Source organism: Panulirus ornatus, chromosome 61 (assembly GCF_036320965.1).
Source record: "Panulirus ornatus isolate Po-2019 chromosome 61, ASM3632096v1, whole genome shotgun sequence".
NCBI classification, from domain to species: Eukaryota; Metazoa; Arthropoda; class Malacostraca; order Decapoda; family Palinuridae; genus Panulirus; species Panulirus ornatus.
In genome coordinates, this window is record NC_092284.1 from 9,464,997 (window position 1) to 9,488,204 (window position 23,208).

Consider the following 23,208-nt stretch of genomic DNA (forward strand, 5'->3'; position numbering starts at 1 on the left):
ATATATACCCATGTACATAATTCATACTGTCTGCCTTTATTCATCCCTATCGCCACCCCACCACACATGGAATAAGAAGACCCTCCCCCCTCACGTGTGCGGGGTAGCGCTAGGAAAAGACAACAAAGGCCGCATTCGTTCACACTTAGTCTCTAGCTGTCATGTAATAATGCACTGAAACCACAGCTCACTTTCCACATCCAGGCCCCACAGAACTTCCCCCTCTTTCCAAAACTCTTGCATTCACCTCTCTAACACCCCCATCCTTAAACAAATTAAAACAACCATGGAGACATCACACACCCCTGCCGCAAACCTACATTTACTGAGAACCAATCACTTTCCTCTCTTCCTACACGTACACATGCCTTACATCCTCGATAAAAACTTTTCACTGCTTCTAACAACTTGCCTCCCACACCAATACGAACTGAAATTTTCACTACAACCTCATAATCCCGTGATACCAATGGGCTTGGACTAAACCCTAATAGGTCAGGTCAAAGAACATCTTGAGAACACCCTTATTTTCAAGCCACCTTCAACACCACTAGCCTTTGAACTGACCCTTACAAGTCATGTCAAAGGTCATCTTCACCATGCACTCATCCTCAGTAAGTCATTATCAACACAATCTCCATTCCAAACTGCATATGGTGGAAGAGGTAACATTCAGACTCTCGATCAATTATAAAAATTCTCATGACCACACAGATAAAAGTGAAGCATGAATTTCTACACTTACATGAATGCTTTGTTTTATTCGGCACACTACACTGAATTGTGAAGAGACCAAATTCTTAATTCAATTGGGACCTGAACATGCAGGAGGGTGGAATGTGTGCATGGGACACAACAAACTGGAGAGATGCAGTATTTAAGGGGCGACATGCTGTCACTGGCATATGCAGCAGCTGGAGGAAACCATGGAAAAGTATGTGGGGCCTCGTTATGGATATATAGAGGGGCTCTTGTTTGGTGCATTACAAATAGCAACTAGAAAATGGATGAGAGTGAATAAGGCCCCTCTTTGTCTATTCTTCATGCTACCTGGCTCATGAGGGGAAACGACAAATAAGTATGAAAGATATATTTATGACAATGAAGACAGAAGGCCAGCCCTGGAGACCTTGATGTTGCAACCCAGCAACGTACAATATGCCAAGATGACGTGTTACACAGGCCTTATCAGTTAGCTTACTGCTTCAGGGAAGTTCAACTCACACCACTCCCAAATGGGATGCAGACTCATGGTGACCCAACCCAACCATCTTTTCATAACTATACATAGTTTTAACTCCTATGAGGTATAATGTCCTAGCCATAATTCTCCAACTCCTAACGCATGCTGGCAACATCGACCCCAGTCCAGGACCATCAGAGTACATTTCCCAAAAGTATCATACTCTCATCACCAAGAAGCAATAAGCAATAAGCTCCACTTGCCTCAAGTAGTATCACTTTCATTGTTCATCTCCGCCCTCCATAAAGGGCTACTCAGAACCAAGGACAAAGAGAAATGACCCATTCACGAACATCTAATGCATCCTTCCATACCCATACCATCATACTCCTAACATAGGCAATCCACAAGCAAGAGCACAAAATGCTCTGCCCCTTCGTACATCAGCTTACTCCACAAAACCCCATTCAATCACTAAATGCTGTGGAATTAAACACCAATCTCATAAAAAACAAGTAGTCATGACTACTTAACGGTCTTCATAGCATACACAAAGCCATCATCCAAGAAACCATACTTCCTGGTAAACCCAGAGCCTTCTTACCTTCTCTCTATAATTACACAACACAAACAAGGAGGAAAACTCATGACACATACACTACACCTTCCTATTCATAGACACTACTCAAAGAACAAAGCAGGTTATAAACAATGAAAACACTCGAAACACAATCCATACAATCCCCTAAGAACATTTCTTTGTCCAAACAAGTTCAACCTCTTACTACAGGCCCCCCTCCCACACCTCCTACTGACCACAGTATAAAGGTCCTCTCACGAACAGATGCCCTCAAATCACATTAGAGAAGCAGCAAAAAACATGCAACCCTAAATTACAAAACTGGAACAATGGCTTAACCTGAGCATATTGTCTGCATCTCCATAGAAGTCTTCAGTTGCCCTCTTAACCCAAAAAGACAAATCCGACCTCCACCCTCCCATCCACCTGACTGACCAATCACTTCCACTTGACAAAACAAATTTTCTCAGGAAATATGTATGACACACAACATTCAATCCACACACCACAAACAAAAAATCAACAAACTAAAGACTCTAGATTTGGAGAAGAAAAAAACCCATTAATGACTTCCATAAACAGTACATCTGCTACACTTTAGACTATAACTAACTACCCTTTCTAATCTGCCCACCTCCCACCTTTCATATGCATCATGTATCTCTCGCACATGCCAACAATGTTTCCTTACATAACTCCCATTCCACCCACAACCATTCTTTGTCTGTTCCTGGTGCTACCTCACTAATGTGGAAAATGGCAATCAAGTATAAATAAATATTTATTATATTCATCTATTTATTTTGCTTTGTCGCTGTCTCCAGTGTTTACGAGGTAATGCAAGGAAACAGACGAAAGAAATGGCCCAACCTACCCACATACACATGTATATACATACATGTCCACACACACAAATGTACATACCTATACATCTCAATGTATACATATATATATACCCACAGACATATACATATATACCCATGTATATAATGCATACTGTCTGCCTTTATTCATTCCCAAAGCCATCCCACCACACATGGAATAACAACACCCTCCACCCTGATGTGTGCGGGGTAGCGCTAGGAAAAGACAACAAAGGCCCCATTCGTTCACACTCAGTCTCTAGCTGTCATGTAATAATGCATTGAAACCACAGCTCCCTTTCCATATCCAGGCCCCACACAACTTTCCTTGGTTTACCCCAGACACTTCACATGCCCTGGTTCAATCCATTGACAGCATGTAGACCCCAGTAAACCATATCGTTCCAATTCACTCTATTCCTTGCACGCCTTTCACCCTCCTGCATCTTCAGGCCCCGATCATTCAAAATCTTTTTCACTCCATCTTTCCACCTCCAATTTGGTCTCCCATTTCTCCTCGTTCCCTTCACCTCTGACACATATATCCTCTTGGTCAATCTTTCCTCACTCATTCTCTCCATGTGACCAAACCATTTCAAAACACCCTCTTCTGCTCTCTCAACCACACTCTTTATATTACCACACATGTCTCACCCTATTATTACTTACTCGATCAAACCACCTCACACCACATATTGTCCTCAAACATCTCATTTCCAGCACATCCACTCTCCTGTGCACAACTCTATCCATAGCCCATGCCTCGCAACCATACAACATTGTTGGAACCACTATTCCATCAAACATACCCATTTTTGCTTTCCTAGATAATGCTCTCGACTTCCACACATTCTTCAAGGCTCCCAGAATTTACGCCCCCCTCCCCCACCCTATTATTCACTTCCACTTCCATGGTTCCATCCGCTGCCAAAACCACTCCCAGATATCTAAAACACTTCACTTCCTCCAGTTTTTCTCCATTCATACATACCTCCCAAATGACTTGAGCCTCAACCCTACTGTACCTAATAACCTTGCTCTTATTCACATTTACTCTCAACTTTCTTCTTTCACACACTTTACCAAAACTTAGTCACCAGCTTCTACAGTTACTCACATGAATCAGCCACCAGTGCTGTATCATCAGCGAACAACAATTGAACTCACTTCCCAAGGTCTCTCATCCACAACAGACTGCATACTTGCCCCTCTTTCCAAAACTCTTGCATTCGCCTCCCTAACAACCCCATACATAAACAAATTAAACAACCATGCAGACATCACACACCCCTGCGTAAACCTACATTTACTGACAACCAATCACTTTCCTCTCTCCCTACACGTACACATGCCTTACATCCACGAAAAAACTTTGCTTCTAACAACTTGCCTCCCACACCAATACGAACTGAAATTTTCACTACAACCTCATAATCCCGTGATACCAATGGGCTTGGACTAAACCCTAATAGGTCAGGTCAAAGAACATCTTGAGAACACCCTTATTTTCAAGCCACCTTCAACACCACTAGCCTTTGAACTGACCCTTACAAGTCATGTCAAAGGTCATCTTCACCATGCACTCATCCTCAGTAAGTCATTATCAACACAATCTCCATTCCAAACTGCATATGGTGGAAGAGGTAACATTCAGACTCTCGATCAATTATAAAAATTCTCATGACCACACAGATAAAAGTGAAGCATGAATTTCTACACTTACATGAATGCTTCTGTTTTATTCGGCACACTACACTGAATTGTGAAGAGACCAAATTCTTAATTCAATTGGGACCTGAACATGCAGGAGGGTGGAATGTGTGCATGGGACACAACAAACTGGAGAGATGCAGTATTTAAGGGGCGACATGCTGTCACTGGCATATGCAGCAGCTGGAGGAAACCATGGAAAAGTATGTGGGCCCTCGTTATGGATATAAAGAGGGGCTCTTGTTTGGTGCATTACAAATAGCAACTAGAAAATGGATGAGAGTGAATAAGGCCCCTCTTTGTCTATTCTTCATGCTACCTGGCTCATGAGGGGAAACGACAAATAAGTATGAAAGATATATTTATGACAATGAAGACAGAAGGCCAGCCCTGGAGACCTTGATGTTGCAACCCAGCAACGTACAATATGCCAAGATGACGTGTTACACAGGCCTTATCAGTTAGCTTACTGCTTCAGGGAAGTTCAACTCACACCACTCCCAAATGGGATGCAGACTCATGGTGACCCAACCCAACCATCTTTTCATAACTATACATAGTTTTAACTCCTATGAGGTATAATGTCCTAGCCATAATTCTCCAACTCCTAACGCATGCTGGCAACATCGACCCCAGTCCAGGACCATCAGAGTACATTTCCCAAAAGTATCATACTCTCATCACCAAGAAGCAATAAGCAATAAGCTCCACTTGCCTCAAGTAGTATCACTTTCATTGTTCATCTCCGCCCTCCATAAAGGGCTACTCAGAACCAAGGACAAAGAGAAATGACCCATTCACGAACATCTAATGCATCCTTCCATACCCATACCATCATACTCCTAAACATAGGCAATCCACAAGCAAGAGCACAAAATGCTCTGCCCCTTCGTACATCAGCTTACTCCACAAAACCCCATTCAATCACTAAATGCTGTGGAATTAAACACCAATCTCATAAAAAACAAGTAGTCATGACTACTTAACGGTCTTCATAGCATACACAAAGCCATCATCCAAGAAACCATACTTCCTGGTAAACCCAGAGCCTTCTTACCTTCTCTCTATAATTACACAACACAAACAAGGAGGAAAACTCATGACACATACACTACACCTTCCTATTCATAGACACTACTCAAAGAACAAAGCAGGTTATAAACAATGAAAACACTCGAAACACAATCCATACAATCCCCTAAGAACATTTCTTTGTCCAAACAAGTTCAACCTCTTACTACAGGCCCCCCTCCCACACCTCCTACTGACCACAGTATAAAGGTCCTCTCACGAACAGATGCCCTCAAATCACATTAGAGAAGCAGCAAAAAACATGCAACCCTAAATTACAAAACTGGAACAATGGCTTAACCTGAGCATATTGTCTGCATCTCCATAGAAGTCTTCAGTTGCCCTCTTAACCCAAAAGACAAATCCGACCTCCACCCTCCCATCCACCTGACTGACCAATCACTTCCACTTGACAAAACAAATTTTCTCAGGAAATATGTATGACACACAACATTCAATCCACACACCACAAACAAAAAATCAACAAACTAAAGACTCTTAGATTTGGAGAAGAAAAAACCCATTAATGACTTCCATAAACAGTACATCTGCTACACTTTAGACTATAACTAACTACCCTTTCTAATCTGCCCACCTCCCACCTTTCATATGCATCATGTATCTCTCGCACATGCCAACAATGTTTCCTTACATAACTCCCATTCCACCCACAACCATTCTTTGTCTGTTCCTGGTGCTACCTCACTAATGTGGAAAATGGCAATCAAGTATAAATAAATATTTATTATATTCATCTATTTATTTTGCTTTGTCGCTGTCTCCAGTGTTTACGAGGTAATGCAAGGAAACAGACGAAAGAAATGGCCCAACCTACCCACATACACATGTATATACATACATGTCCACACACACAAATGTACATACCTATACATCTCAATGTATACATATATATATACCCACAGACATATACATATATACCCATGTATATAATGCATACTGTCTGCCTTTATTCATTCCCAAAGCCATCCCACCACACATGGAATAACAACACCCTCCACCCTGATGTGTGCGGGGTAGCGCTAGGAAAAGACAACAAAGGCCCCATTCGTTCACACTCAGTCTCTAGCTGTCATGTAATAATGCATTGAAACCACAGCTCCCTTTCCATATCCAGGCCCCACACAACTTTCCTTGGTTTACCCCAGACACTTCACATGCCCTGGTTCAATCCATTGACAGCATGTAGACCCCAGTAAACCATATCGTTCCAATTCACTCTATTCCTTGCACGCCTTTCACCCTCCTGCATCTTCAGGCCCCGATCATTCAAAATCTTTTTCACTCCATCTTTCCACCTCCAATTTGGTCTCCCATTTCTCCTCGTTCCCTTCACCTCTGACACATATATCCTCTTGGTCAATCTTTCCTCACTCATTCTCTCCATGTGACCAAACCATTTCAAAACACCCTCTTCTGCTCTCTCAACCACACTCTTTATATTACCACACATGTCTCACCCTATTATTACTTACTCGATCAAACCACCTCACACCACATATTGTCCTCAAACATCTCATTTCCAGCACATCCACTCTCCTGTGCACAACTCTATCCATAGCCCATGCCTCGCAACCATACAACATTGTTGGAACCACTATTCCATCAAACATACCCATTTTTGCTTTCCTAGATAATGCTCTCGACTTCCACACATTCTTCAAGGCTCCCAGAATTTACGCCCCCTCCCCCACCCTATTATTCACTTCCACTTCCATGGTTCCATCCGCTGCCAAAACCACTCCCAGATATCTAAAACACTTCACTTCCTCCAGTTTTTCTCCATTCATACATACCTCCCAAATGACTTGAGCCTCAACCCTACTGTACCTAATAACCTTGCTCTTATTCACATTTACTCTCAACTTTCTTCTTTCACACACTTTACCAAACTTAGTCACCAGCTTCTACAGTTACTCACATGAATCAGCCACCAGTGCTGTATCATCAGCGAACAACAATTGAACTCACTTCCCAAGGTCTCTCATCCACAACAGACTGCATACTTGCCCCTCTTTCCAAAACTCTTGCATTCGCCTCCCTAACAACCCCATACATAAACAAATTAAACAACCATGCAGACATCACACACCCCTGCCGTAAACCTACATTTACTGACAACCAATCACTTTCCTCTCTCCCTACACGTACACATGCCTTACATCCACGAAAAAACTTTGCTTCTAACAACTTGCCTCCCACACCAATACGAAATGAAATTTTCACTACAACCTTATAATACCTTGATACCAATGGGCTTGGACTTAACCCTAATAGGTCAGGTCAAAGAACATCTTGAGAACACCCTTATTTTCAAGCCACTTTCAACACCACTAGCCTTTGAACAGACCCTTACAAGTCATGTCAAAGGCAATGTTCACTACGCACTCATCCTAAGTAAGACATTATTAACACAATCTCCATTCCAAACTGCATATGGTGGAGGAGGCAACAATCAGACTCTAGATCAATTATAAAAATTCTCATGACCACACAGATAAAAGTGAAGCATGAATTTCTACACTTAATGAATGCTTTACACTGTTTTATTCGGCACACTACATTGATTTGTGAAGAGACCAAATTCTTAATTCAGTTGGGACCTGAACATGCAGGAGGGTGGAATGTGTGCATGGGACACAACAAACTGGAGAGATGCAGTATTTAAGGGGCGACATGCTGTCACTGGCATATGCAGCAGCTGGAGGAAACCATGGAAAAGTATGTCGGCCCTGGTTATGGATATAAAGAGGGGCACTTGTTTGGTGCATTACACATAGCAACTAGAAAGTGGATGAGAGTGAATAAGGCCCCTCTTTGTCTATTCTTCATGCTACCTGGCTCATGAGGGAAACGACAAATAAGTATGAAAGATATATTTATGACAATGAAGACAGGAGGCCAGCCCTGGAGACCCTGATGTTGCAACACACCAAGGTACAACATGACAAGATGACGTGTGACACAGGCCTTATCAATCAGCTTACTGCTTCAAGGAAGTTCAAATCACACCACTCCCAAATGGGATGCAGACTCGTGGTGTCCCAACTCAACCATCTTTTCATAACCATACATAGTTTTAACTCCTATGAGGTATAATGCCCAAGCCATAATTCTCCAACTACTAACGCATGCTGGCAACATCAACCCCAGTCCAGGACCATCAGAGTACATTTCCCAAGAGTATCATACTCTCATCACCAAGAAGCAATAAGCAATAAGCTCCACTTACCTCACATAGTATCACTTTCATTGTTCATCTCCGCCCTCCATAAAGGGTTACTCAGAACCAAGGACACAGAGAAATGACCCATTCACGAACATCTAATGCATCCTTCCATACCCATACCATCATACTCCTAAACGTAGACAATCCACAAGCAAGAGCACAAAATGCTCTGCCCCTTGGTACATCAGCTTACTCCACAAAACCCCAGTCACTCACTAAATGCTGTGGAATTAAACACCAATGTCATGAAAAACAAGTAGTCATGACTACTTAACCGTCTTCATAGCATACACAAAGCCATCATCCAAGAAACAATACTTCCTGGTAAACCCAGAGCCTTCTTACCTTCTCCCTATAATTACACAATACAAACAAGGAGGAAAACTCATGACACATACACTACACCTTCCTATTCATAGACACTACTCTAAGAACAAAGCAGGTTATAAACAATGACAACACTTGAAATACAATCCATACAATCCCCTAAGAACATTTCTTTGTCCAAACAAATTCAACCTCTTACTACAGGCCCCCCTCCCACACCTCCTACTGACCACAGTATAAAGGTTCTCTCACGAGCAGATGCCCTCAAATCACATTACAGAAGCAGCAAAAAGCATGCAACCCTACATAACAAAACTGGAACAATGGCTTAAACTGAGCATATTGTCTGCATCTCCACAGAAGTCTTCAGTTGCCCTCTTAACCCAAAAAGACAAATCCTACCTCCACCCTCCCATCAACCTGACTGGCCAATCACTTCTGCTCGACAAAACAAATATTCTCAGGAACACGTATGACACACAACATTCAATCCCCACACCACAAACAAAAAATCAACAAACTAAAGACAGATATGGAGAAGAAAAAAATCCATTAATGATTTCTATAAACAGTACATCTGGTACACTTTAGACTATAACTAACTACCCTTTCTAATCTCCCCACCTCCCTCCTTTCATGTGCAACATGTTTCTCTCACACATGCCAACAATGTTTCCTTACATAACTCCCATTTCAACCACAACCATTCTTTGTCTGTTCCTGGTGCTACCTCACTAATGTGGAAAATGGCAATCAAGTATAAATAAATATTATTTATCATATTTATTTATTTATTTTGCTTTGTCGCTGTCTCCCGCATTTGCAAGGTAGCGCAAGGAAACAGACAAAAGAAATGGCCCAACCCACCCACATACACATGTATATATATACATGTCCACACACACAAATATACATACCTATACATCTCAATGTATACATATATATACACCCACACAGACATGTACATATATATCAATGTACATAATTCATACTGTCTACCTTTATTCATTCCCATCGCCACCCCGCCACACATGGAATAACAACACCCTCCCCCTCATGTGTGCTGGGTAGCCCTATGAAAAGACAACAAAGGCCCCATTCGTTCACACTCAGTCTCTAGCTATCATATAATAATGCACTGAAACCACAGCTCCCTTTCCACATCCAGGCACCACAGAACTTTTCTTGGTTTGCCCCAGATGCTTCACATACCCTGGTTCAATCCATTGACAGCATGTCGACCCCGGTATTCAACATTGTTCCAATTCACTCTATTCCTTGCACGCCTTTCACCCTCCTGCATGTTCAGGCCCCGATCACTCAAAATCTTTTTCACTCCATTTTTCCACCTCCAATTTGGTCTCCCACTTCTCCTCGATCCCTCCACCTCTGACACATATATCCTCTTGGCCAATCTTTCCTCACTCATTCTCTCCATGTGACCAAATCATTTCAAAACACCCTCTTCTGCTCTCTCAACCACACTCTTTTTGTTACCACATCTCTCTTACCCTATTATTACTTACACGATCAAACGACCTCACACCACATATTGTCCTGAAACATCTCATTTCCAGCACATCCACCCTCCTGCGCACAACTCTATCCATAGCCCACGCCTCGCAACCATACAACTTTGTTGGAACCACTATTCCTTCAAACATACCCATTTTTGCTCTCCGAGATAATGTTCTCGACTTCCACACATTCTTCAAGGCTCCCAGAATTTTCGCCCCCTCCCCCACCCTATGATTCACTTCCGCTTCCATGGTTCCATCTGCTGCCAAATCCACACCCAGATATCTAAAACACTTTAGTTCCTCCACTTTTTCTCCATTCAAACTTACCTCCCAATTGACTTGACCCTCAACCCTACTGTACCTAATAACCTTGCTCTTATTCACATTTACTCTCAACTTTCTTCTTTCACACACTTTACCAAACTCAGTCACCAGCTTCTACGGTTTCTCCATGAATCAGCCACCAGCGCTGTATCATCAGCGAACAACAACTAACTCACTTCCCAAGCTCTCTCATCCACAACAGACTGCATACTTGCCCCTCTTTCCAAAACTCTTGCATTCACCTCCCTAACAACCCCATCCATAAACAAATTAAACAACCATGCAGACATCACACACCCCTGCTGCAAACTTACACTTACTGAGAACCAATCACTTTCCTCTCTTCCTACACGTACACATGCCTTACATCCATAATAAAAACTTTTCACTGCTTCTAACAACTTACCTCCCACACCAATACGAACTGAAATTTTCACTACAACCTCATAATCCCGTGATACCAATGGGCTTGGACTTAATCCTAATAGGTCAGGTCAAAGAACATCGTGAGAACACCCTTATTTTCAAGCCAACTTCAACATCATTAGCCTTTGAACTGACCCTTACAAGTCATGTCAAAGGCCATCTTCACCATGCACTCATCCTCAGTAAGACATTATTAACACAATCTCCATTCCAAACTGCATATGGTGGAGGAGGTAACATTCAGACTCTCCATCAATTATAAAAATTTTCATGACCATAGAGATAAAAGGAGCATGAATTTCTACACTTTAATGAATGCTTTACACTGTTTTATTCGACACTTCATTGATTTGTGAAGAGACCAAATTCTTAATTCAGTTGGGGCCTGAACATGCAGGAGGGTGGAATGTGTGCATGGGACACAACAAACTGGAGAGATGCAGTATTTAAGGGGCGACATGCTGTCACTGGCATATGCAGCAGCTGGAGGAAACCATGGAAAAGTATGTGGGGCCTGGTTATGGACATAAAGAGGGGCTCTTGTTTGGTGCATTACACATAACAACTAGAAAATGGATGAGAGTGAATAAGGCCCCTCTTTTTCTATTCTTCATGCTACCTGGCTTATGAGAGAAACGACAAATAAGTATGAAAGCTATATTTATGACAGTGAAGACAGGAGGCCAGCCCTGGAGACCCTGATGTTGCAACCCATCAACGTACAATATGCCAAGATGAAATATGACACAGGCCTTATCAATCAGCTTGCTGCTTCAGGCAAGTTCAACTCACACCACTCCCAAATTGGATGCAGACTCATGGTGTCCCAACACAACCATCTTTTCATAACGATACATAGTTTTAACTCCTATGAGGTATAATGTCCTAGCCATAATTTTCCTACTACTAACGGATGCTGGCAACATCAACCCGAGTCCAGGACCATCAGAGTACATTTCCCAAAAGTATCATACTCTCATAATCAAGAAGCAATAAGCAATAAGCTCCACTTGCCTCAAGTAGTATCACTTTCACTGTTCATCTCCGCCCTCCATAAAGGGTTACTCAGAACCAAGGACACAGAGAAATGACCCATTCACGAACATCTAATGCATCATTCCATACCCATACCATCATACTCCTAAACGTAGGCAATCCACAAGCAAGAGCACAAAATGCTCTGCCCCTTGGTACATCAGCTTACTCCACAAAACCCCATTCACTCACTGAAAGTTGTGGAATTAAACACCAATGTCATAAAAAACACGTAGTCATGACTACTTAACCGTCTACATAGCATACACAAAGCCATCATCCAAGAAACCATACTTCCTGGTAAACCCAGAGCCTTCTTACCTTCTCTCTATAATTACACAACACAAACAAGGAGAAAAACTCATAACACATACACTACACTACTACTATTCACAGACACTACTCAAAGAACAAAGCAGGTTATAAACAATGACAACACTCAAAATACAATCCATACAATCCCCTAAGAACATTTCTTTGTCCAAACAAATTCAACCTCTTACTACGGGCCCCCCTTCCACACCTTCTACTGATCACAGTATAAAGGTCCTCTCACGAGCAGATGCCCTCAAATCACATTACAGAAGCAGCAAAAAACATGCAACCCTACATTACAAAACTGGAACAATGGCTTAACCTGAGCATATTGTCTGCATCTCCACAGAAGTCTTCAGTTGCCCTCTTAACCCAAAAAGACAAATCCGACCTCCACTCTCCCATCAACCTGACTGGCCAATCACTTCCACTAGACAAAACAAATATTCTCATGAACATGTATGACACACAACATTCAATCCCCACACCACAAACAAAAAATCAACAAACTAAAGACTCTTAGATTTGGAGAGGAAAAAATCCATTAATGACTTCTATGAACAGTACATCTGCTACACTTTGGACTATAACTAACTACCCTTTCTAATCTGCCCACCTCCCACCTTTCATATGCAACATGTATCTCTCGCACATGCCAACAATGTTTCCTTACATAACTTCCATTCCAACCACAACCATTCTTTGTCTGTTCCTGGTACTACCTCACTAATGTGGAAAATGGCAATCAAGTATAAATAAATATTATTCATTATACTTTATTTATTTTGCTTTGTCGCTGTCTCCCGCATTTGCATGGTAGCGCAAGGAAACAGATGAAAGAAATGGCCCAACCCACCCACATACACATGTATATACATAAACGTCCACACACACGAATATACATACCTATAGAACTCAATGGATACATATATATATATATACCCACACAGACATATACATATATATCCAAGTACATAATTCATACTGTCTGCCTTTATTCATTCCCATCGCCAACCTGCCACATATGGAATAACAACACCCTCCCCCCTTATGTGTGCAGGGTAGCGCTAGGAAAAGACAACAAAGGCCACATTCGTCCACACTCAGTCTCTACCTGTCATGTAATAATGCACTGAAACCACAGCTCCCTTTCCACATCCAGGCCCAAAAAATTTCCATGGTTTACCCCAGACGCTTCACATGCCCTGGTTCAATCCATTGACGGCACGTCGACCCCGGTTTACCACAACGTTCCAATTCACTCTATTCCTTGCACGCCTTTCACCCTCCTGCATGTTCAGGCCCCGATCACTCAAAATCTTTTTCACTCCATCTTTCCACCTCGACTTTGGTCTCCCACTTCTAGTTCCCTCTACCTCTGACACATATATCCTCTTGGTCAATCTTTCCTCACTCATTCTCTCCATGTGACAAAACCATTTCAAAACACCCTCTTCTTCTCTCTCAGCCACACTCTTTTTATTACCACACAGCTCTCTTACCCTATTATTACTTACTCGATCAAACCACCTCACACCACATACTGTCCTCAAACATCTCATTTCCAGTACATCCACCCTCCTGCGCACAACTATATCCATAGCCTACGCCTCGCAACCATACAACATTGTTGGAACAACTATTCCTTCAAACAACCATTTTTGCTTTCCGAGATAATGTTCTCGACTTCCACACATTCTTCAAGGCTCACAGAATTTTCGCCCCCTCCCCCACCCTATGATCCACTTCCGCTTCCATGGTTCCATCCACTGCCAAATCCACTCCCAGATATCTAAAACGCTTCTCTTCCTCCAGTTTTTCCTCCCCTCAAACTTACCTCCCAATTCACTTGACCCTCAAGCCTACTGTACCTAATAACCTTGCTCTTATTCACATTTACTCTCAACTTTCTTTTACACGCACTTTACTAAACTCAGTCACCAGCTTCTACAGTTTCTCACATGAATCAGACACCAGCACTGTATCATCAGCGAACAACAACTGACTCACTTCACAAGCTCTCTCATCCACAACAGACTGCATACTTGCCCCTCTTTCCAAAACTATTGCATTCACCTCCCTAACAACCCCATCCATGAACAAATTAAACAACCATGCAGACATCACACACCGCTGCCGCAAACCTACATTTACTGAGAACCAATCCCTTTCCTCTCTTCCTACACGTACACATGCCTTACATCCTCGATAAAAACTTTTCACTGCTTCTAACAACTTGCCTCCCACACCAATATGAACTGAAATTTTCACTACAACCTCATAATCCCGTGATACCAATGGGCTTGGTCTTAACCCTAATAGGTCAGGTCAAAGAACATCTTGAGAACACCCTTATTTTCAAGCCACCTTCAACACCACTAGCCTTTAAACGAAACCTTAAAAGTCATGTCAAAGGCCATCTTCACCACGCACTCATCCTCAGTAAGACATTATTAACACAATTTCCATTCCAAACTGCATGTGGTGGATGATGTAACATTCAGACTCTCGATCAATTATAAAAATTCTCATGACCACAGAGATAAATGTGAAGCATGAATTTCTACACTTACATGAATGCTTTACACTGTTTTATTCGGCACACTACAGTGCTTTGTGAAGAGACCAAATTCTTAATTCAGTTGGGACCTGAACATGCAAGAGGGTGGAATGTGTGCATGGGACACAACAAACTGGAGAGATGCAGTATTTAAGGGGCAACATGCTGTCACTGACATATGCAGCAGCTGGAGGAAATCATGGAAAAGTATGTGGGGCCTGGTTATGGATATAAAGAGGGGCTCTTGTTTGGTGCATTACACATAGCAACTAGAAAATGGATGCGAGTGAATAAGGCCACTCTTTGTCTATTCTTCATGCTACCTGGCTCATGAGGGAAACGACAAATAAGTATGAAAGATACATTGATGACAATGAAGACAGGAGGCCAGCCCTGAAGACCCTGATGTTGCAACCCAGCAACGAACAACATGCCAAGATGACGTATGACAAAGGCCTTATCAATTAGCTTACTGCTTCAGGGAATTTCAACTCGCACCACTCCCAAATGGGATGCAGACTCATGGGGTCACAACCCAACCATCTTTTCATAACCATACATAGTTTTAACTCCTATGAGGTATAATGTCCTAGCCAAAATTCTCCAACTACTAACGCATGCTGGCAACATCAACCCCAGTCCAGGACCATCAGAGCACATTTCCCAAAAGTATCATACTCTCTGCAACAAAAAGTAATAAGCAATAAGCTCCACTTGCCTCAAGTAGTACCACTTTCATTGTTCATCTCCGCCTTCCACAAAGGGTTACTCAAAACCAAGGACACAGAGAAATGACCCATTCATGAACATCTAATGCATCCTTCCATACCCATACCATCATACTCCTAAACATAGGCAATCCACAAGCAAGAGCACAAAATGCTCTGCCACTTGGTACATCAGCTTATTCCACAAAACCCCATTCAGTCACTAAATGCTGTGGAATTAAACACCAATGTCATAAAAAACAAGTAGTCATGACTACTTAATAGTCTTCATAGCATACACAAAGCCATCATCCAAGAAACCATACTTCCTGGGAAACCCAGAGCCTTCTTAACTTCTCTCTATAATTATACAACACAAACAAGGAGGAAAACTCATGACACGTACACTACACCTTCCTATTCATAGACACTACTCAAAGAACAAAGCAGGTTATAAACAATGACAACACTCGAAATACAATCCATACAATATCCCCTAAGAACATTTCTTGGTCCATACAAATTCAACCTCTTACTACAGGCCCCCCTCCCACACCTCCTACTGACCACAGTATAAAGGCCCTCTCACGAGCAGATGCCCTCAAATCACATTACAGAAGCAGCAAAAAACATGCAACCCTACATTACAAAACTGGAACAATGGCTTAACCTGAGCATATTGTCTGCATGTCCACAAAAGTCTTCAGTTGCCCTCTTAACCCAAAAAGACAAATCCGACCTCCATCCTCCCATCAACCTGACTGACCAATCACTTCCACTCGACAAAACAAATATTCTCAGGAGCACGTATGACACACAACATTCAATCCCCACACCACAAACAAAGAAATCAACAAACTACAGACTCTTACATTTGGAGAAGAAAAAAATCCATTAATGACTTCTATGAACAGTACATCTGCTACACTTTAGACTATAACTAACTACCCTTTCTAATCTGCCCACCTCCCACCTTTCATATGTAACATGTATCTTTCGCACATGCCAACAATGTTTCCTTACATAACTCCCTTTTCAACCACAACCATTCTTTGTCTGTTCCGGGTGCTACCTCAATAATGTGGAAAATGGCAATCAAGTATACATAAATATTATCTATTATCTTTATTCATTTATTTTGCTTTGTCGCTGTCTCCTGCGTGTGCAAGGTAGCGCAAGGAAACATACGAAAGAAACGGCTCAACCAACCCACATACACATGTATATACATACTCGTCCACACACGCGAATATACATACCTATACATCTCAATGTATACACATATATATATACCCACACAGACATATACATATATACCCATGTACATAATTCATACTGTCTGCCTTCATTCATTCCCATCCCCATCCCACCACACATGTAATAACAACACCCTCCCCCATCATGTGTGCGGGGTAGTGCTAGGAAAAGACAACAAAGGCACCATTCGTTCAAACTCAGTCTCTAGCTGTCATGTAATAATACACTGAAACCACAGCTCCCTTTCCACATCCAGGCCCCACACAACTTTCCTTGGTTTACCCCAGACGCTTCACATACCCTGGTTCAATCCATTGACAGCATGTCGACCCCGGTATACCACATCGTTCCAATTCACTCTATTCCTTACACGCCTTTCACCCTCCTGCACGTTCAGGCCCCGATCACTCAAAATCTTTTTCACTCCATCTTTCCACCTCCAATTTGGTCTCCCACTTCTCCTCGTTCCCTCCACCTCTGACACATATATCCTCTTGGTCAATCTTTCCTCACTCATTCTCTCCATGTGACAAAACCATTTCAAAACACCCTCTTCTGCTCTCTCAACCATATTCTTTTTATTACCACACATCTCTCTTACCCTATTATTACTTCCTCGATCAAACCATCTCACACCACATATTGTCCTCAAACATCTCATTTCCAGCACATCCACCCTCCTCTGCACAACTCTATCCATAGCCCATGCCTAGCAACCATATAACATTCTTGGAAGCACTATTCCTTCAAACATACCCATTTTTGCTTTCCGAGACAATTTTCTCGACTTCCACACATTCTTCAAGGCTCCCAGAATTTTTGCCCCCTCCCCCACCCTATGATTCACTTCCGCTTCCATGGTTCCATCCGCTGCCAAATCCACTCCCACATATCTAAAACAATTCACTTCCTCCAGTTTTTCTCCATTCAAACTTACTTCCCAAATGACTTGACCCTCAACCCTACTGTACCTAATAAACTTGCTCTTATTCACATTTACTCTCACTTTCTTCTTTCACACACTTTACCAAACTCAGTCACCAGCTTCTGCAGTTTCTCACATGAGTCAGCCACCAGTGCTGTATCATCAGTGAACAACAACTGACTCACTTCACAAGCTCTCTCATCCACAACAGACTGCATACTTGCCCCTCTTTCCAAAACTCTTGCATTCACCTCCCTAACAACCCCATCCATAAGCAAATTAAACAACCATGCAGACATCAAACACCCCTGCCGCAAACCTACATTTACTGAGAACCAATCACTTTCCTTTCTTCCTACACGTACACATGCCTTACATCCTCGATAAAAACTTTTCACTGCTTCTAACAACTTCCCTCCCACACCAATATGAACTGAAATTTTCACTACAACCTCATAATCCCTTGATACCAATGGGCTTGGACTTAACCCTAAGAGGTCACGTCAAAGAACATCTTGAGAACACCCTTATTTTCAAGCCACCTTCAACACCACTAGCCTTTGAACTGACCCTTACAAGTCATGTCAAAGGCCATCTTCACCACACACTCATCCTCAGTAAGATATTATTAACATAATCTCCATTCCAAACTGCATATGGTGGAGAGGTAACATTCAGACTCTCGATCAATTACAAAAATTCTCATGACCACAGAGATAAAAGTGAAGCATGAATTTCTACACTTACATGAATGCTTTACTGTTTCATTCAGCACACTACATTGATTTGTGAAGAGACCAAATTCTTAATTCAGTTGGGACCTGAACATGCAGGAGGGTGGAATGTGTGCATGGGGCAAAACAAACTGGAGAGATGCAGTATTTAAGGGGCAACATGCTGTCAGTGGCATATGCATCAGCTGGAGGAAACCATGGAAAAGTATGTGGGGCCTGGTTATGGATATAAAGAGGGGCTCTTCTTTCGTGCATTACACATAGCAACTAGAAAATGGATGAGAGTGAATAAGGCCTCTCTTTGTCTGAAATGACAAATAAGTATTAAAGATATATTTATGACAATGAAGACAGGAGGCCAGCCCTGGAGACCCTGATGTTGCAACCCAGCAACGTACAACAAGCCAAGATGACGTGTCACACAGGCTTTATCAATTAGCTTACTGCTTCAGGGAAGTTCAACTCACACCCCTCCCAAATGGGATGCAGACTCGTGGTGTCCCAACTCAACCATCTTTTCATAACCATACATAGTTTTAACTCCTATGAGGTATAATGTCCTAGCCATAATTCTCCAACTACTAACGCATGCTGGCAACATCAACCCCAGTCCAGGACCATCAGAGCACATTTCCTAAAAGTATCATACTCTCATCACCAAGAAGCAACAAGCAATAAGCTCCACTTGCCTCAAGTAGTATCACTGTCAATGTTCATCTCCGCCCTCCATAAAAGGTTACTCAGAACCAAGGACACACAGAAATGACCCATTCACGAACATCTAATGCATCCTTCCATACCCATACCATCATACTCCTAAACGTATGCAATCCACAAGCAAGAGCACAAATGCTCTGCCCCTTGGTACATCAGCTTACTCCACAAAACCCATTCACTCACTAAACGCTATGGAATTAAACACCAATGTCATAAAAAAAGAGTAGTCATGACTACTTAACCGTCTTCATAGCATACATAAAGCCATCATCCAAGAATCCATACTTCCTGGTAAACCCAGAGCCTTCTTACCTTCTCTCTATAATTACACAACACAAACAAGGAGGAAAACTCATGACACATACACTACACCTTCACAGGTTATAAACAATGACAACACTCAAAATACAATCCATACAATACCCTAAGAACATTTCTTTGTCCAAACAATTTCAACCTCTTACTAAAGGCCCCCCTCCCACACCTTCTCCTAACCACAGTATAAAGGTCCTCTCACGAGCAGATGCCCTCAAATCACATTACAGAAGCAGCAAAAAATATGCAACCGTACATTACAAAACTGGAACACTGGACTAAACTGAGCATATTGTCTGCATCTCCAGAAAAGTCTTCAGTTGCTCTCTTAACCCAAAAAGACAAATCCGACCTCCACCCTCCCATCAACCTGACTGGCCAATCACTTCCACTCGACAAAACAAATATTCTCAGGAACACGTATGACACACAACATTCAATCCCCACACCACAAAGAAAATATCAACAAACTAAAGACTCTTAGATTTGGAGAAGAAAAAAATCCATTAATGACTTTTATAAACAGTACATCTGCTACACTTTAGACTATAACTAACTACCCTTTCTAATCTGCCCACCTCCCACCTTTTATATGCAACATGTAACTCTCGCACATGCCAATAATGTTTCCTTACATAACTCCCATTCCAACCATAACCATTCTTTGTCTGTTCCTGGTGCTACCTCACTAATGTGGAAAATGGCAATCAAGTATAAATAAATATCATTTATTATATTTATTTATTCATTTTGCTTTGTCGGCTGTCTCCCGCGTTTGCGAGGTAGCGCAAGGAAATAGACGAAAGAAATGGCCCAACCCATCCACATACACATGTATATACATACACGTCCACACACGCAAATATACATACCTATACATCTCAATGTATACATATATATATATATATATATATACCCACACAGACATATACATATATACCCATGTACACAATTCATACTGTCTTCCTTCATTCATTCCCATCGCCAGCCCGCCACACATGGAATAACAACAACCTCCCCATCATGTGTGTGGGGTAGTGCTAGGAAACAACAACAAAGGCCCCATTCGTTCACACTCAGTCTCTAGCTGTCATGTAATAATGCACTGAAACCACAGCTCAACTTCCACATCCAGGCCCCACAGAACTTTCCTTGGTTTACCCCAGACGCTTCACATGCCCTGGTTCAATCCATTGACAGCACGTCCACCCCGGTATACCACATCGTTCTAATTCACTCTTTTCCTTGCATGCCTTTCACCCTCCTGCATGTTCAGGCCCCGATCACTCAAAATCTTTTTCACTCCATCTTTCCACCTCCAATTTGGTCTCCCACTTCTCCACGTTCCCTCCACCTCTGACACATATATCATCTTGGTCAATCTTTCCTCACTCATTCTCTCCATGTGCCCAAACCATTTCAAAACACCCTCTTCTGCTCTCTCAACCACATTCTTTTTATCACCACACATCACTCTTACCCTATTACTACCTACTCGATCAAATCTCCTCAAACCACTTATTGTCCTCAAACATCTCATTTCCAGCACATCCACGGTCCTGTGCACAACTCTATCCATAGCCCACGCCTCGCAACCATACAACATTGTTGGAACCACTATTCCTTCAAACATACCCATTTTTGCTTTCCGAGATAATTTTCTTGACTTCCACACATTCTTCAAGGCTCCCAGAATTTTCGCCCCCTCCTCCACCCTATGATTCACTTCCGCTTCCATGGTTCCATCCGCTGCCAAATCCACTCCCAGATCTCTAAAACACTTCGCTTCCTCCAGTTTTTCTCCACTCAAACTTACCTCCCAAATGACTTGACCCTCAACCCTACTGTACCTAATAACCTTGCTCTTATTCACATTTACTCTCAACTTTCTTCTTTCACACACTTTACCAAACTCAGTCACCAGCTTCTGCAGTTTCTCACATGAATCAGCCACAAGCGCTGTATCATCAGCGAACAACTGACTCACTTCCCAAGCTCTCTCATCCACAACAGTCTGTATACTTGCCCCTCTTTCCAAAACTTTTGCATTCACCTCCCTAACAACACCATCCATAAACAAATTAAACAACCATGCAGACATCACACACCCCTGCCGAAAACCTGCATTTACTGAGAACCAATCACTTTCCTCTCTTCCTACACGTACACATGCCTTACATCCTCGATAAAAACTTTTCACTGCTTCTAACAACTTGCCTTGCACAACAATACGAACTGAAATTTTCACTACAACCTCATAATCCCTTGATACCAATGGGCTTGGACTTAACCCTAATAGGTCAGATCAAAGAACATCTTGAGAACACCCTTATTTTCAAGCCACCTTCAACACCACTAGCCTTTAAATGAAACCTTAAAAGTCATGTCAAAGTCCATCTTCACCACGCACTCATCCTCAGTAAGACATCATTAACACAATCACCATTCCAAACTGCATATGGTGGAAGAGGTAACATTCAGACTCTCCATCAATCATAAAAATTCTCATGACCACAAAGATAAAAGTTAAGCATGAATTGCTACGCCTATATGAATGCTTTACACTGTTTTATTTGGCACACTATACTGATTTATGAAGAGACCAAATTCTTAATTCAGTTGGGACCTGAACATGCAGGAGTGTGGAATGTGTGCATGGGACACAACAAACTGGAGAGATGCAGTATTTAAGGGGTGACATGCTGTCACTGGCATATGCAGCAGCTGGAGGAAACCATGGAAAAGTATGTGAGGCCTGGTTATGGATATAAAGAAGGGCTCTTGTTTGGTGCATTACACATAGCAACTAGAAAATAGATGAGAGTGAATAGGGCCCCTCTTTGTCTATTCTTCATGCTACCTGGCTCATAAGGGAAGCATCAAATAAGTATGAAAGATATATTTATGACAATGAAGACAGGAGGCCAGCCCTGGAGACCCTCATGTTGCAACCCAGCAACTTATAATATGCCAAGATGACGTGTGACACAGGCCTTATCAATCACCTTACTGCTTCAGGCAAGTTCAACTCACACCACTCCCAAATGGGATGCAGACTCATGGTGTCACAACCCAACCATCTTTTCAAAACCATACATAGCTTTAACTCCTATGAGGTATAATGTCACAGCCATAATTCTCCAACTACTAACGCATGCTCGCAACATCAACCCCAGTCCAGGACCATCAGAGTACATTTCCCAAAAGTATCATACTCTCATCACCAAGAAGCAATAAGCAATAAGCTCCACTTGCCTCAAGTAGTATCACTTTCATTGTTCATCTCCGCCCTCCATAAAGGGTTACTCAGATCCAAGGACACAGAGAAATGACCCATTCACGAACATCTAATGCATCCTTCCATACCCATACCATCATACTCCTACTAAACA

The 23,208-nt window shown here is 42.2% G+C and overlaps 1 protein-coding gene across 1 annotated transcript in view; it reads right to left on the reverse strand.

Moving 5' to 3' along the window:
* The window catches only part of eIF3i (eukaryotic translation initiation factor 3 subunit i), an 89,247-nt gene that overhangs the window by 41,006 nt on the left and 25,033 nt on the right, over positions 1-23,208 (reverse strand). The gene's annotated exons all lie outside the window — the stretch shown is intronic.